This window comes from Salvelinus sp. IW2-2015, linkage group LG14, assembly GCF_002910315.2.
Source record: "Salvelinus sp. IW2-2015 linkage group LG14, ASM291031v2, whole genome shotgun sequence".
In the NCBI taxonomy this organism is placed as follows: Eukaryota; Metazoa; Chordata; class Actinopteri; order Salmoniformes; family Salmonidae; genus Salvelinus; species Salvelinus sp. IW2-2015.
In genome coordinates, this window is record NC_036854.1 from 10176917 (window position 1) to 10188021 (window position 11105).

An 11105-nucleotide genomic window follows, 5' to 3' on the forward strand; every position below is an offset into this window, starting at 1 on the left:
TCCCATCTCATCTCTATTAAGTGCCAAATAAAGTAACAGCGTTGATTGTAACAGTGTTGCCAATTTAATCTTAAATCAGTCATAAATCCCCTCATGACAAAGGTAATGGAACTTTATGTGCATCAGGGAGCGGAAATTGAATGCAAGCTTCACAAAAATGGAAATGAACATTTCTAGGCTGTCTATCTATGGGTAATAGGGTTGACGTGTTATGCTTGACCGTCTTAGTTTCCCACCACAAAACACCAGAAKATTTTCAAAAATAGTAAACCCAGCTCACCTGCTTTAAACACTATGACTTGACTATTAGATGTTCAATGTTTCTTTTGAAAAAATATTTTTAAAGGAATAGTTTCATCATATCAAACAAGAATTCAGTTCACGTAACAAAGTTAACCTTAAATGGGGACAGATGTAAATGAATAATAATCTTCAGAAATGACTTTGTCAAAGCAACAAAATAACTAGGGCTTTACAATGATGGTTAAACTTGGAGAAATGTAAGTGGGTTGAAATCTTTCCAGAAGTGACACAGGGTTGAGAGGGACATGTAAAAATGCACTTTAGCAAGCCTTTATTCATATTAAAAATCTGATTTATGGAATGTTCCATATGGTCTACATTAAAGGGCACTTCATTTAATATAACAGGCTTTTAAAATCCAATATTGGTGCACATTTTCGATTTAAAATATAAAAATCAAATCAAATTGTATTTGTCACATGCGCCGAATACAACAGGTGTAGTCCTTACAGTGAAATGCTTAATTACAAGCCCTTAACCAACAATGCGGTTTTAAGAAAAAAAAGTGTTAAAGTATTTACTCAAATAAACTGGAGTAAAAAAATACATTTAAAAAAAATCTAATAATTAAGGAGCAACAATAAAATAACAGTAGCAAGGCTATATACAGGGGGTACTGGTACAGAGTCAATGTGCGGGGGTACCGGTTAATCGAGGTAATATGTAGGTAGAGGTAAAGTGACTATGCATGGCTAATAAACAGAGACTAGTAGCAGCAGTGTAYAAATAGGGGTGGTGGGGGGACAATGCAAATAGTCTGGGTAGCCATTTGAAAAGCTGTTCAGGAGTCTTATGGCTTGGGGATAGAAGCTGTTAAGAAGCCTTTTGGACCTAGACTTGGTGCTCTGGTACCGCTTGCTGTGCCGTAGCAGAGAGAACAGTCTATGACTAGGGTGGCTGGAGTCTTTGGCCATTTTTTGGCCTTCCTCTGACACTGCCTGGTATAGAGGTCCTGGATGGCAGGAAGCTTGGCCCCAGTGATGTACTGGGCCGTATGTTCTACCCTCTGTAGTGCCTTGCGGTCAGAGGCCGAGCAATTGCCATACCAGGCAGTGATGCAACCAGTCAGGATGCTCTCAATGGTGCAGCTGTAGAACTTTTTGAGGATCTGAGGACCCATGCCAAATATTTTCAGTCTCCTGAGGGGGAATAGGTGTTGTCGTGCCCTTCTCACGGCTGTCTTGGTGTGTTTGGACCATGTTAGTTTGTTGGTTATGTCTACTGGTGAAAAAAAGTTGAATCAATCGTTTATCCATTGGAGACACATCTGAATGTGGTGTTTGCAAAGAGTCACAATCAGCACTCTGGAAGTAGGACCAAAATGGCCAGACAGCAGGTGTTGACTTTTCTCTTTCTTATCACAATGTTTTGATTCTGTCCTGAAGTGTGTCAGTAGCACTTTGGAACTAGCACCTCTAATGGAAACCATGACCAGGTCTGAGTGTGTCGTGGTGGTGTGAAGTTCAGATCTTGGCAAGTCGAAACCGATATGTTGTTCATCTTTTTATGATTGATTGTTTACAGAAATAGTTATTGGCTTTACTCTTTATTTTGGTCTCACAAGACGTGTTGAATGTAACTTCATATGGATGGAAAAGAACATGTGTTTGACACATTTTGCTCCAAGCTAGGAGCTAAAAGGAATAAGTCAAGTCAAGCCAGTAAGGCTACGTTTACACAGACAGACCAATTCTGATATTTTTTTTCACTAATAGGTCTTTTGACAAATCAGATCAGCTCCTTTGCCAATATTTGAGCCAATTTGGGTTGTCTGTGTTAACGCAGCCTGAGTCACTGCACTGTATGTGATATAGGCCTTATGTAATTACTGTATATGAAGTTCTTCCCTCCCTCTCCGTAAGACTTCCCCATATGCTGTATGTTCCAGTATCCGCTGTTAGCTCTGACTCACTAGTTCATTCTGACCAATGGTTAAAATGTTGTTATGATAGGCACACATAGGAGGAGCATAGCCTATATTATACAAAAACATTAAGAACATCTGCTCTTCCCATGACAGACTGACCAGGTGAATCCAGGTGAAAGCTATGATCRTTTATTGATGTCACTTGTTAAATCCACTTCAATGAATGTAGATGAAGGTGAAGAAGGATTTTTAAGCCTTGAGACAATTGAGACATGGATTGTGTATGTGTACCATTCAGAGGGTGAATGGGCAAGACAAAACATTTCAAAGGGAACTTAATCCTGGAGGAATCTGGGCTTGTTTTTGTCATTTCTGAGTCATTTCTAGGACAGTGAGATGTGTTTCACATATATTTGGCTAGTACATGGCTTCATGGGCGAATGATACACCCTATGACGGCTTCCCATGTATTGGGGGGGGGGGCGAGATCTAAAAATACATGTACTCCTGCTTTGTGGCATTTCGCAAAGTCTCTATGTAATACTGATCCCGCAATACGTTTTTGTGTGTGTAGATATGGTTGTTCTTCTTTGATTCATCCATTTGACATCTTTCAGCGATGTTCCTATCAGCTGATTAATTGAAAAGTATACAAGCAGACGCATTTTTCCAGTCTCTGAAAGACTACATCTTGTGTTGTGCGGTGCTTCGTGCTCTGGCCCCCATACCTCCCACAAGGCAGGCTTTTTTTTAAAGGAGGCGGACAACAATTCTTTGTGCAAAACTGAATGGACTGACCATGCGTAATGGCTTCAAGTAATTCCTCTCATCAACACGAATTCGATGAGCTAACATACTGGCTAACATACTCTCTACTGTGTTACAGTGGCAGGAAATAAAATTATTTTTTCTGTTTGCTAAGTTGGCTAGCTAAACAACTACTGGTAGCCATATCTATGACTAAAAATAGATGTATTACAATCCGAGATCTTTTGAATCTCGATTGCTAATCTTTTCTCTTTTTAATCGTAGATGTGGCTAGCTACTAAACAGCAAGAAACAACATTACAACCAGCCACCTAAAGCTAGGTTTACTAGCAAACGTTAGTGCATGACTGTAGTTAGCTAGCTGGTTAGCCTGGCGCCTGCTAACTTGTTATGCACCATGCCTCACATTTGTAACTTGTTAGCAAACGTGTAACATCAGCAATTGTAAATAATATTACTAGCTAGCTATGTAACAATTGAGGGTTGACATTGGTTATGATTATGTGAGATTGAAATGCATCCAAGGTCATAATTACAGGAATGACGCAAGATAGGATTTCAAACAGATGTAAATAAGTATTGTATATCCAGCAAGCTAGCTAACTAAGTTTACAAGCAAACAGTGAGGAGAAACAATAATTCAACAATTTACTGTTGTGAATCTGAAATTTAAACTGTTGTAAAAACTGAAACTGGTTTTATAATTAAAACTATTTGCCTAAGCATGCCGGATAGACATGGCTGTAGGTAGATACTGTCTGTCTACCTACCTAGGCTCATTTGTACGGTCTGGTCACTGTGCAAAGGTTGAGGGTTATACCACAATGTTGTAAATGTAATCTCTGTGCCTGTGCACATATACTGTCGGTTCTTGTTAGACTTCAAACAACTACGTGGTGGGCTTCATGGCTCCGCGGTTGGAGACGCCCCTGGGGGGGGGGGGGGGGGGGGGTGTACTATCATGGTTCCTCCTGGCACCAGAGGGTGGCAGAGACCGCCCTAGAGACTTTTATTGGACTCAGGTGTGTCGTATTATTTCATGATTGTGTCCCTGTTAAAAGAGGTGGGTTTGCTATGGTCCTTTGCACAAGTTTGAATTGTTTACCGTGTGCGTTCGTTCCCTGAGTGAGTTTGAGTTTTTTCAAGTATACTGTGATCCTGCGGCTACCGTATCTCAGTAAAGTATTATGTTTTTCTGATTCCTCGTCTAGTCTCTTCTCTGCACCTGGGTCCAACCTTACCACGACACACATATGACATGCCTATATAGAGCATGTCTGCTCCTTACAGTATATCTAATAGATTGAGAGAGATCTGACATTTTATCTATATAGAAAAGATATCCTCTGATATTGACCCTTTCCGCCCAGTGTTACGATAGCTAGCGTCAGTCAAAGATAGAACGAACAAACACGTTTACTCTGCTAAAGGTATCTAGCAGTGACTACCATGGCATAGGCAAAATGGATTGACAGTGTGTATACTAAAAGATAGCTATCTGAATGCTTTCAGAGTTCAATACAGGACTGTAACATTAGCTTGCTAGCTAATTTACCCAGCTAAGCTCAGCTAGCTAGCTAGCGTTAGGTTACCTCTAATTGAGAATCTTCTGTTTTGTTGTGAAGGATTGATGGTATCGCATCACTTCTCAGCTGCCGTCAAAATGGATTCCTCATCAGTTCAGACTGAAAATCCCTCTGATAATCTTTAGTCACCACATCATTCTTGATAGCCGCAAGCCGCTGGCAGAATCAGGGTGAATCTCTGGTAGGTAGAATGGTGAAAGCTTGTTTGTAATTAGCACAGCCAGGCACAGAACATCAGAAAGGCATGATGACAAACAGTGAAAAACAAATGTTTAAAAAAATCTTGCATAGAAAAGTTCAGAGATTGAACGACCAACACACAGCAAAGTAAACAATGACATTATTGCTGTTTGTGGGCACACCCCCTCTCATCCACTTTCAGTTTCAGTCAACATGGGCCAGCATCCTTGTGGAATTGTGTACCTAATGTTTGGTATACAGTACTTAATGTGTCACAGTTTTCATTTTAGCTGATCCTGGTTTAAGGCCAACATCATATCGCATGAGAGAGCTAATTTAATTTAGTATAGAGTAGTAATGGGGAAATTAGATTTTAAATTAGCCCAATAAACTGAAAGTCGATAGTATGAAACACACACATCCAGTAGGATTTCATGATAAAACCTACTGCTTGTCTAATCATCACAGATACAGCATTAGAACAGAAAGAACAGCTATATAGACACCATAGATGCATCTCTTTTCTATTAAACGTGACTGCTTGGCACACTGTAAACTCACATTTATTATATTTTCTTTGCACATCTTGGTCCATAAATTAGCATCAAGACAGATTTTCAGAATTGGTTAATTGATTGCAGAGGTGAATGTGGGGTGATTGCAGGCTATGTGGAGCAGTGAAGTTGTCCAGTGGGAAGAAAACAAACGGGCATGATCAAACAAAGTCTATGGGCTGTGAACGTGATGACCAGAGGATAGATGGTTGGAACACCCCTGATTTGATGACTGACTCAAATGATTATATGGATAAAAATTCCTATGATGCATTCACCTTAGTGGCAAAGATGATTTGATGTGTTGCTTGAAGAGACTATTACATTACATTTTACTGGTCAGGAAATGTAGGGTTTTGTTCCCATAACCAATCTAAAATTAAATACACGCTCCCAAGGAACCAAACAACCAAATTCCAAGGAACCAAATGTGCCAGCTGGGTAGTTTCAATCATGAGCTTTTGCCTTGGGATTCTTTCCTTTTCTTAAAAATCTATATTTATGTACTGGTAAGATAATTCCGTCAGTTTTTTAATCGTATTGCAGTAGTCTTATTGAACATGGTAATTCTGATAATTCCCCATCACAGTACAGTTTGTCATGAATCGTTCTGTTTGTTTGTGCTGCTGAACTGTCTCAGTAATCTGGTGTCAGTGTCAGGCACTTATCTGTGAAAACCATACAGAGAGGTGCTGCATCAACGGTGCGTGCACTTACGTGGGCTGTTTTTGTAAGTGGCTCAACCCTCCAGTTCTGAGGCCCGAGGCGAAGCCAAGGCAAAACCTGGATAATTCCCAGGTTCCAGGGCATTATTGCTTTTATAAACATACTTTTGATCATGTAGTGTATGTTGTCTAGTGCTCGTCGAACATTTCATTCCAAAATCATCATGCCTGATGTTTCCATTGATGGCACGTGTGGAAGAGCTGTCCCTGGTCCTGGTGCTGGTTGGTGACAGCCAGTTGCTGGTTGGTGACAGCCACTCACATTGTTGCCAGGTAGCACTCCAGCACTGCTGAATTATTAGTTTCATGTTCATTCTTGGGCTAGCTTGAATACTGGCACAGGAGAAATCACATTTGTAAAATGATACATTGTTGGACAGGTCGTAAAGGCAGACAGGTAGGTTTATACAACCCCCAACTGTTGCAAACCAAATAGTAGCATGGGAAAATAATGTGTAGATGCTTTTTTCCCCCGAGGGAGAGGAAGTTTATGAATTTCCTGCCTGGGCTGTGGGACAGTGGAATTATGACATTAACTGGTATTGGTATTTTGCGGGAGTTGTCCCACAACATATCCACCAATCAGCATCAAGGATCAAAACAACCCGTTTTATAAATGGTACATTTTCATTAAACTGTAAGAACAAAATGTAAACGTTATTTGGATGTATTTTTTAAAATAAATTCCTTAATGTCACTGAATGTGTCAACTTTTAATAACAGCGCCAGCTTATTTTGGGTTAACTTTTTGAACTCCAAGCAGAGGACACATGGAAATGAATATGCTTAGCACACACACACACACACACGTGTTTCTTTTGCACCCTTAAGGGGGACCCCACTTTTTATTGTGACAACATTAGTGAGATTCGAACCTATGATCTTCTCTCCAGAATGGACATTCTTAGAATGTTCTCTGAGTCACAAATGTTGTGTTTTTTAGAACATTCCCAGAATATTGCCAGGAACTGACATAAGAGAACCGAACGTTCTGAGAGCATAGCTTAAGTCACACCATTTTTGAGAACATTCCCAGAATGTAGTAAAAATATTACATTAAATTGAACCACATGGGGAGAATGTTGTCTGTTCAGAGAACTTTAAGAATCCACGTTCTTTCGTGGGAAGTTCAGTACTTCAGCATAATGTTTCCTCGTGGTTCTATTTAAAGTCATGTTCTCAGATTCTTAAAGTTCTCTGAACTACTTTAAATAGAACCATGAGGAAACACTATGCTGAAGTACTGAAATTCCCACGAAAGAACGTGGATTCTTAAAAGGTCTCTGGACAATTTGAGAACATTKCATTAAATAGAACCATGCAGTAACCTGTGGGAAACATTATGCTGCAGTACTGAACTGTCTTCAGAAGAACATTGTTTCTTAAAGTTACCATGTGTGAACCTTTTGGGAAAAGGTCTGTTAAAGTAATGAAATACCAAGGACAAAAAGTTTGGGGGTGAAGTTCCTTAAATGTGCTGAGTATGTTCCAAAACTAAGCAACTATCCTGCATCATTCCCAGAATGTTGTGGGAAGTTTGTATGCAAAATAACCATAGAGCGTGTTTGTCCTAACAAACACATTTTGATTAGAARGTTTTGTGCTAGCTGGGCTTGAATTAGATTAAAAGTCATCAAGGTGTGAAAAATATTGACATGTAGTGGATTCTGGGCTTACATCCACAGTATTAGGCAAGACTGCCTTCTCTTCTTGTGCACCAGACGCATGGAATAGTCTACAATCCATGTTTCATCTAGATACAGTGGGGAGAACAAGTATTTGATACACTGCCGATTTTACAGGTTTTCCTACTTATAAAGCATGTAGAGGTCTGTAATTTTTATCATAGGTACACTTCAACTGTGAGAGACGGAATCTAAAACAAAAATTCAGAAAATCACATTGTATGATTTTTAAGTAATTAATTTGCATTTTATTGCATGACATAAGTATTTGATCACCTACCAACCAGTAAGAATTCCGGCTCTCACAGACCTGTTCGTTTTTCTTTAAGAAGCCCTCCTGTTCTCCACTCATTACCTGTATTAACTGCACCTGTTTGAACTCGTTACCTGTATAAAAGACACCTGTCCACACACTCAATCAAACAGACTCGCAACACTCTCCACAATGGCCAAGACAAGAGAGCTGTGTAAGGACATCAGGGATAAAATTGTAGACCTGCACAGAGTGGGATGGGCTACAGGACAATAGGCAATCAGCTTGGTGAGAAGGCAACAACTGTTGGCGCAATTATTAGAAATGGAAGAAGTTCAAGATGACGGTCAATCACCCTCGGTCTGGGGCTCCATGCAAGATTCACCTCGTGGGACATCAATGATCATGAGGAAGGTGAGGGATCAGCCCAGAACTACACGCGGCAGGCCTGGTCAATGACTGAAGAGAGCTGGGACCACAGTCTCAAAGAAAACCATTAGTAACACACTACGCCGTCATGGATTAAAATCCTGCAGCGCACGCAATGTCCCCCTGATCAAGCCAGCGCATGTCCAGGCCCGTCTGAAGTTTGCCAATGACCATCTGGATGATCCAGAGGAGGAATGGGAGAAGGTCACGTGGTCTGATGAGACAAAAATAGAGCTTTTTGGTCTAAACTCCACTCGCCGTGTTTGGAGGAAGAAGAAGGATGAGTACAACCCCAAGAACAACCATCCCAACCGCGTGAAGCATGGCGGTGGAAACATCATTCTTTGGGGATGCTTTCTGCAAAGGGGACAGGACGACTGCACCGTATTGAGGGGAGGATGGATGGGGCCATGTATCGCGAGATCTTGGCCAACAACCTCCTTCCCTCAGTAAGAGCATTGAAGATGGGTCGTGGCTGGGTCTTCCAGCATGACAACGACCCGAAACACACAAGCAAGGGCAACTAAGGAGTGGCTCCGTAAGAAGCATCTCAAGGTCCTGGAGTGGCCTAGCCAGTCTCCAGACCTGACCAATAGAAAATCTTTGGAGGGAGCTGAAGTCCGTATTGCCCAGCGACAGCCCCGAAACCTGAAGGACCTGGAGAAAGTCTGTATGGAGGAGTGGGCCAAAATCCCTGCTGGCAGTGTGTGCAAACCTGGTCAAGAACTACAGGAAAACGTATGATCTTCGTATTTGCAAACAAAGGTTTCTGTACCAAATATTAAGTTCTGCTTTTCTGATGTATCAAATACTTATGTCATGCAATAAAATGCAAATTAATTACTTAAAAATCATACAATGTGATTTTCTGGATTTTTGTTTTAGATTCCGTTTCTCACAGTTGAAGTGTACCTATGGGAAAAATTACAGACGTCGCATGCCCTTTGGGTAAGGTAGGCAAAACCTGCAAAATCGGCAGTGTATCAAATACTTGTTCTCCCCACTGTATGTTAGTGCCACTGATTGAATTTAAAATATTGATGAGACTGCTACAGAGGAGTGTCAAGGCTTTTGTTAGGCTGGATCATGTTGTATTGTATTGTTGTATGTTTTAATTCTGTAATGTATTGATTGTTGCTGCCTTCTTGGCCAGGTCTCTCTTGAAAAAGAGACTGGGTCTCAATGGGCTTTTCCTGGTTAAATAAAAGTTTAAAAAAATAAACATCCCCCTGTATTTTCTTTCCCAATTGAACTCAACTTGAGGCTTTTCCGCCTTTTCTAACTACTACAGAAGAAACAATGAGAGATTTTTTAAATTTTCTTTCGATAGTCCTGGGTTTAGGTCTCTACACTCTTGAGAAAAAAAGTGGAATCTAGAACCTGAAAGGGAGAAGGGAGAAGAACCCTTTGAAGAAACTATTTTCGATTCCATGTAGAACCAAAAATACTGTACTTCTCCTCCTAAAGCTGGTGACCCAGCAGCCTCTGAGTTTTCACTGATGCTGCTTCAGTGGGTAGAGAAGAACAGACACACAGCTCCCTGCTTCACCGAGACAGCATTCAAGATGTCAGTGAGTCTGACATTCAAAGCCCCTTAAAATCAAATCCATGCTTTACCTGTAACAGGGCTCCTAGCTAAAATTCTCCACTGCTATGGAGAGAAAGAATCAAGAGTCTCCTCAAACTACTCCATGGGCTGGCTAAAGTCTTTAACTTCTCTGCTGCTGTAAGACCAGAGGAGATTGGCAAATTGCACACGGTTGCACCCTTAAGGGGGGAAAGAAACACGGTGGGGGAGAGAGCGAGAGAAAAAGTGAGAGTATAAGAGAAGGTTATGGTCGAGATTTATTTATCACATACATACAGGGAGTTGCAGGTTTCTCTCACAGCAGGAGGAACTTTGGCAGGTTCATTAGTAGAGGAAATTAAAGGTGATATGGAAACAATACTCTATTACAGACTAGCTGTAAGAATGCTATAGAGCCTACTAGGAACTCTGGTGCATGCAATACATCATTTTACTTATCAGTTTGGTTCCTGGCTGCTCTCACCGGTGATGTCTTGCTTATTAAAATAGAAAAGTGAAGGGCAAAGAGAAAGAGAGTGGGAGGAACGAAGAATGCATATCACCATCTATTAAAGACAACTTTGGCGACTAGTAAGTATTTTTTAAACCTTCCACTTTGTGCTGGATGTGTCAATGTCTCGTTCATACGGTACATGCATAATCTATGAGCAGAATTCTGAATGCTTACCTCCATTAGCCACAAAATCCCTAGTTTGAAAGCAACTGTTTTCTGGAAGCTGTGCGATACCATTTTCCCCCATGTGGACCAGCTCCCAAACTATTTTAGTTTCAGCCAATGACCTTTGCGATTTAAGTGACAGCTAGCATGATGCACACACAGCAGAAGGATAGAGAGAGCAATGACGTGATGCACATATCTGCACATACAGTATCTGGCGTAGTATCCAATTTTCAGGGACCACTTTTGGCTCGAGCGCTACTTTCAGAACTGGCTAAAAAGTACAGAAGAATCTCTTTAACAATATGAATACCAATGTTTCGGGATGAAACCAGACATGAAAGGTTTAAATGTAAATTGCTCTCTTGTCATGCTAAAATGACAGAGTTGCTTTTGGGTCACATTGGTGCATGGTTTCCATATTATTTTCCTTCTAAACTGTCCATATCTTCGCTGTCATTGGCTGAGGGAATTAACATATGACCTACATTTCCTCAACAGCAAAGCTA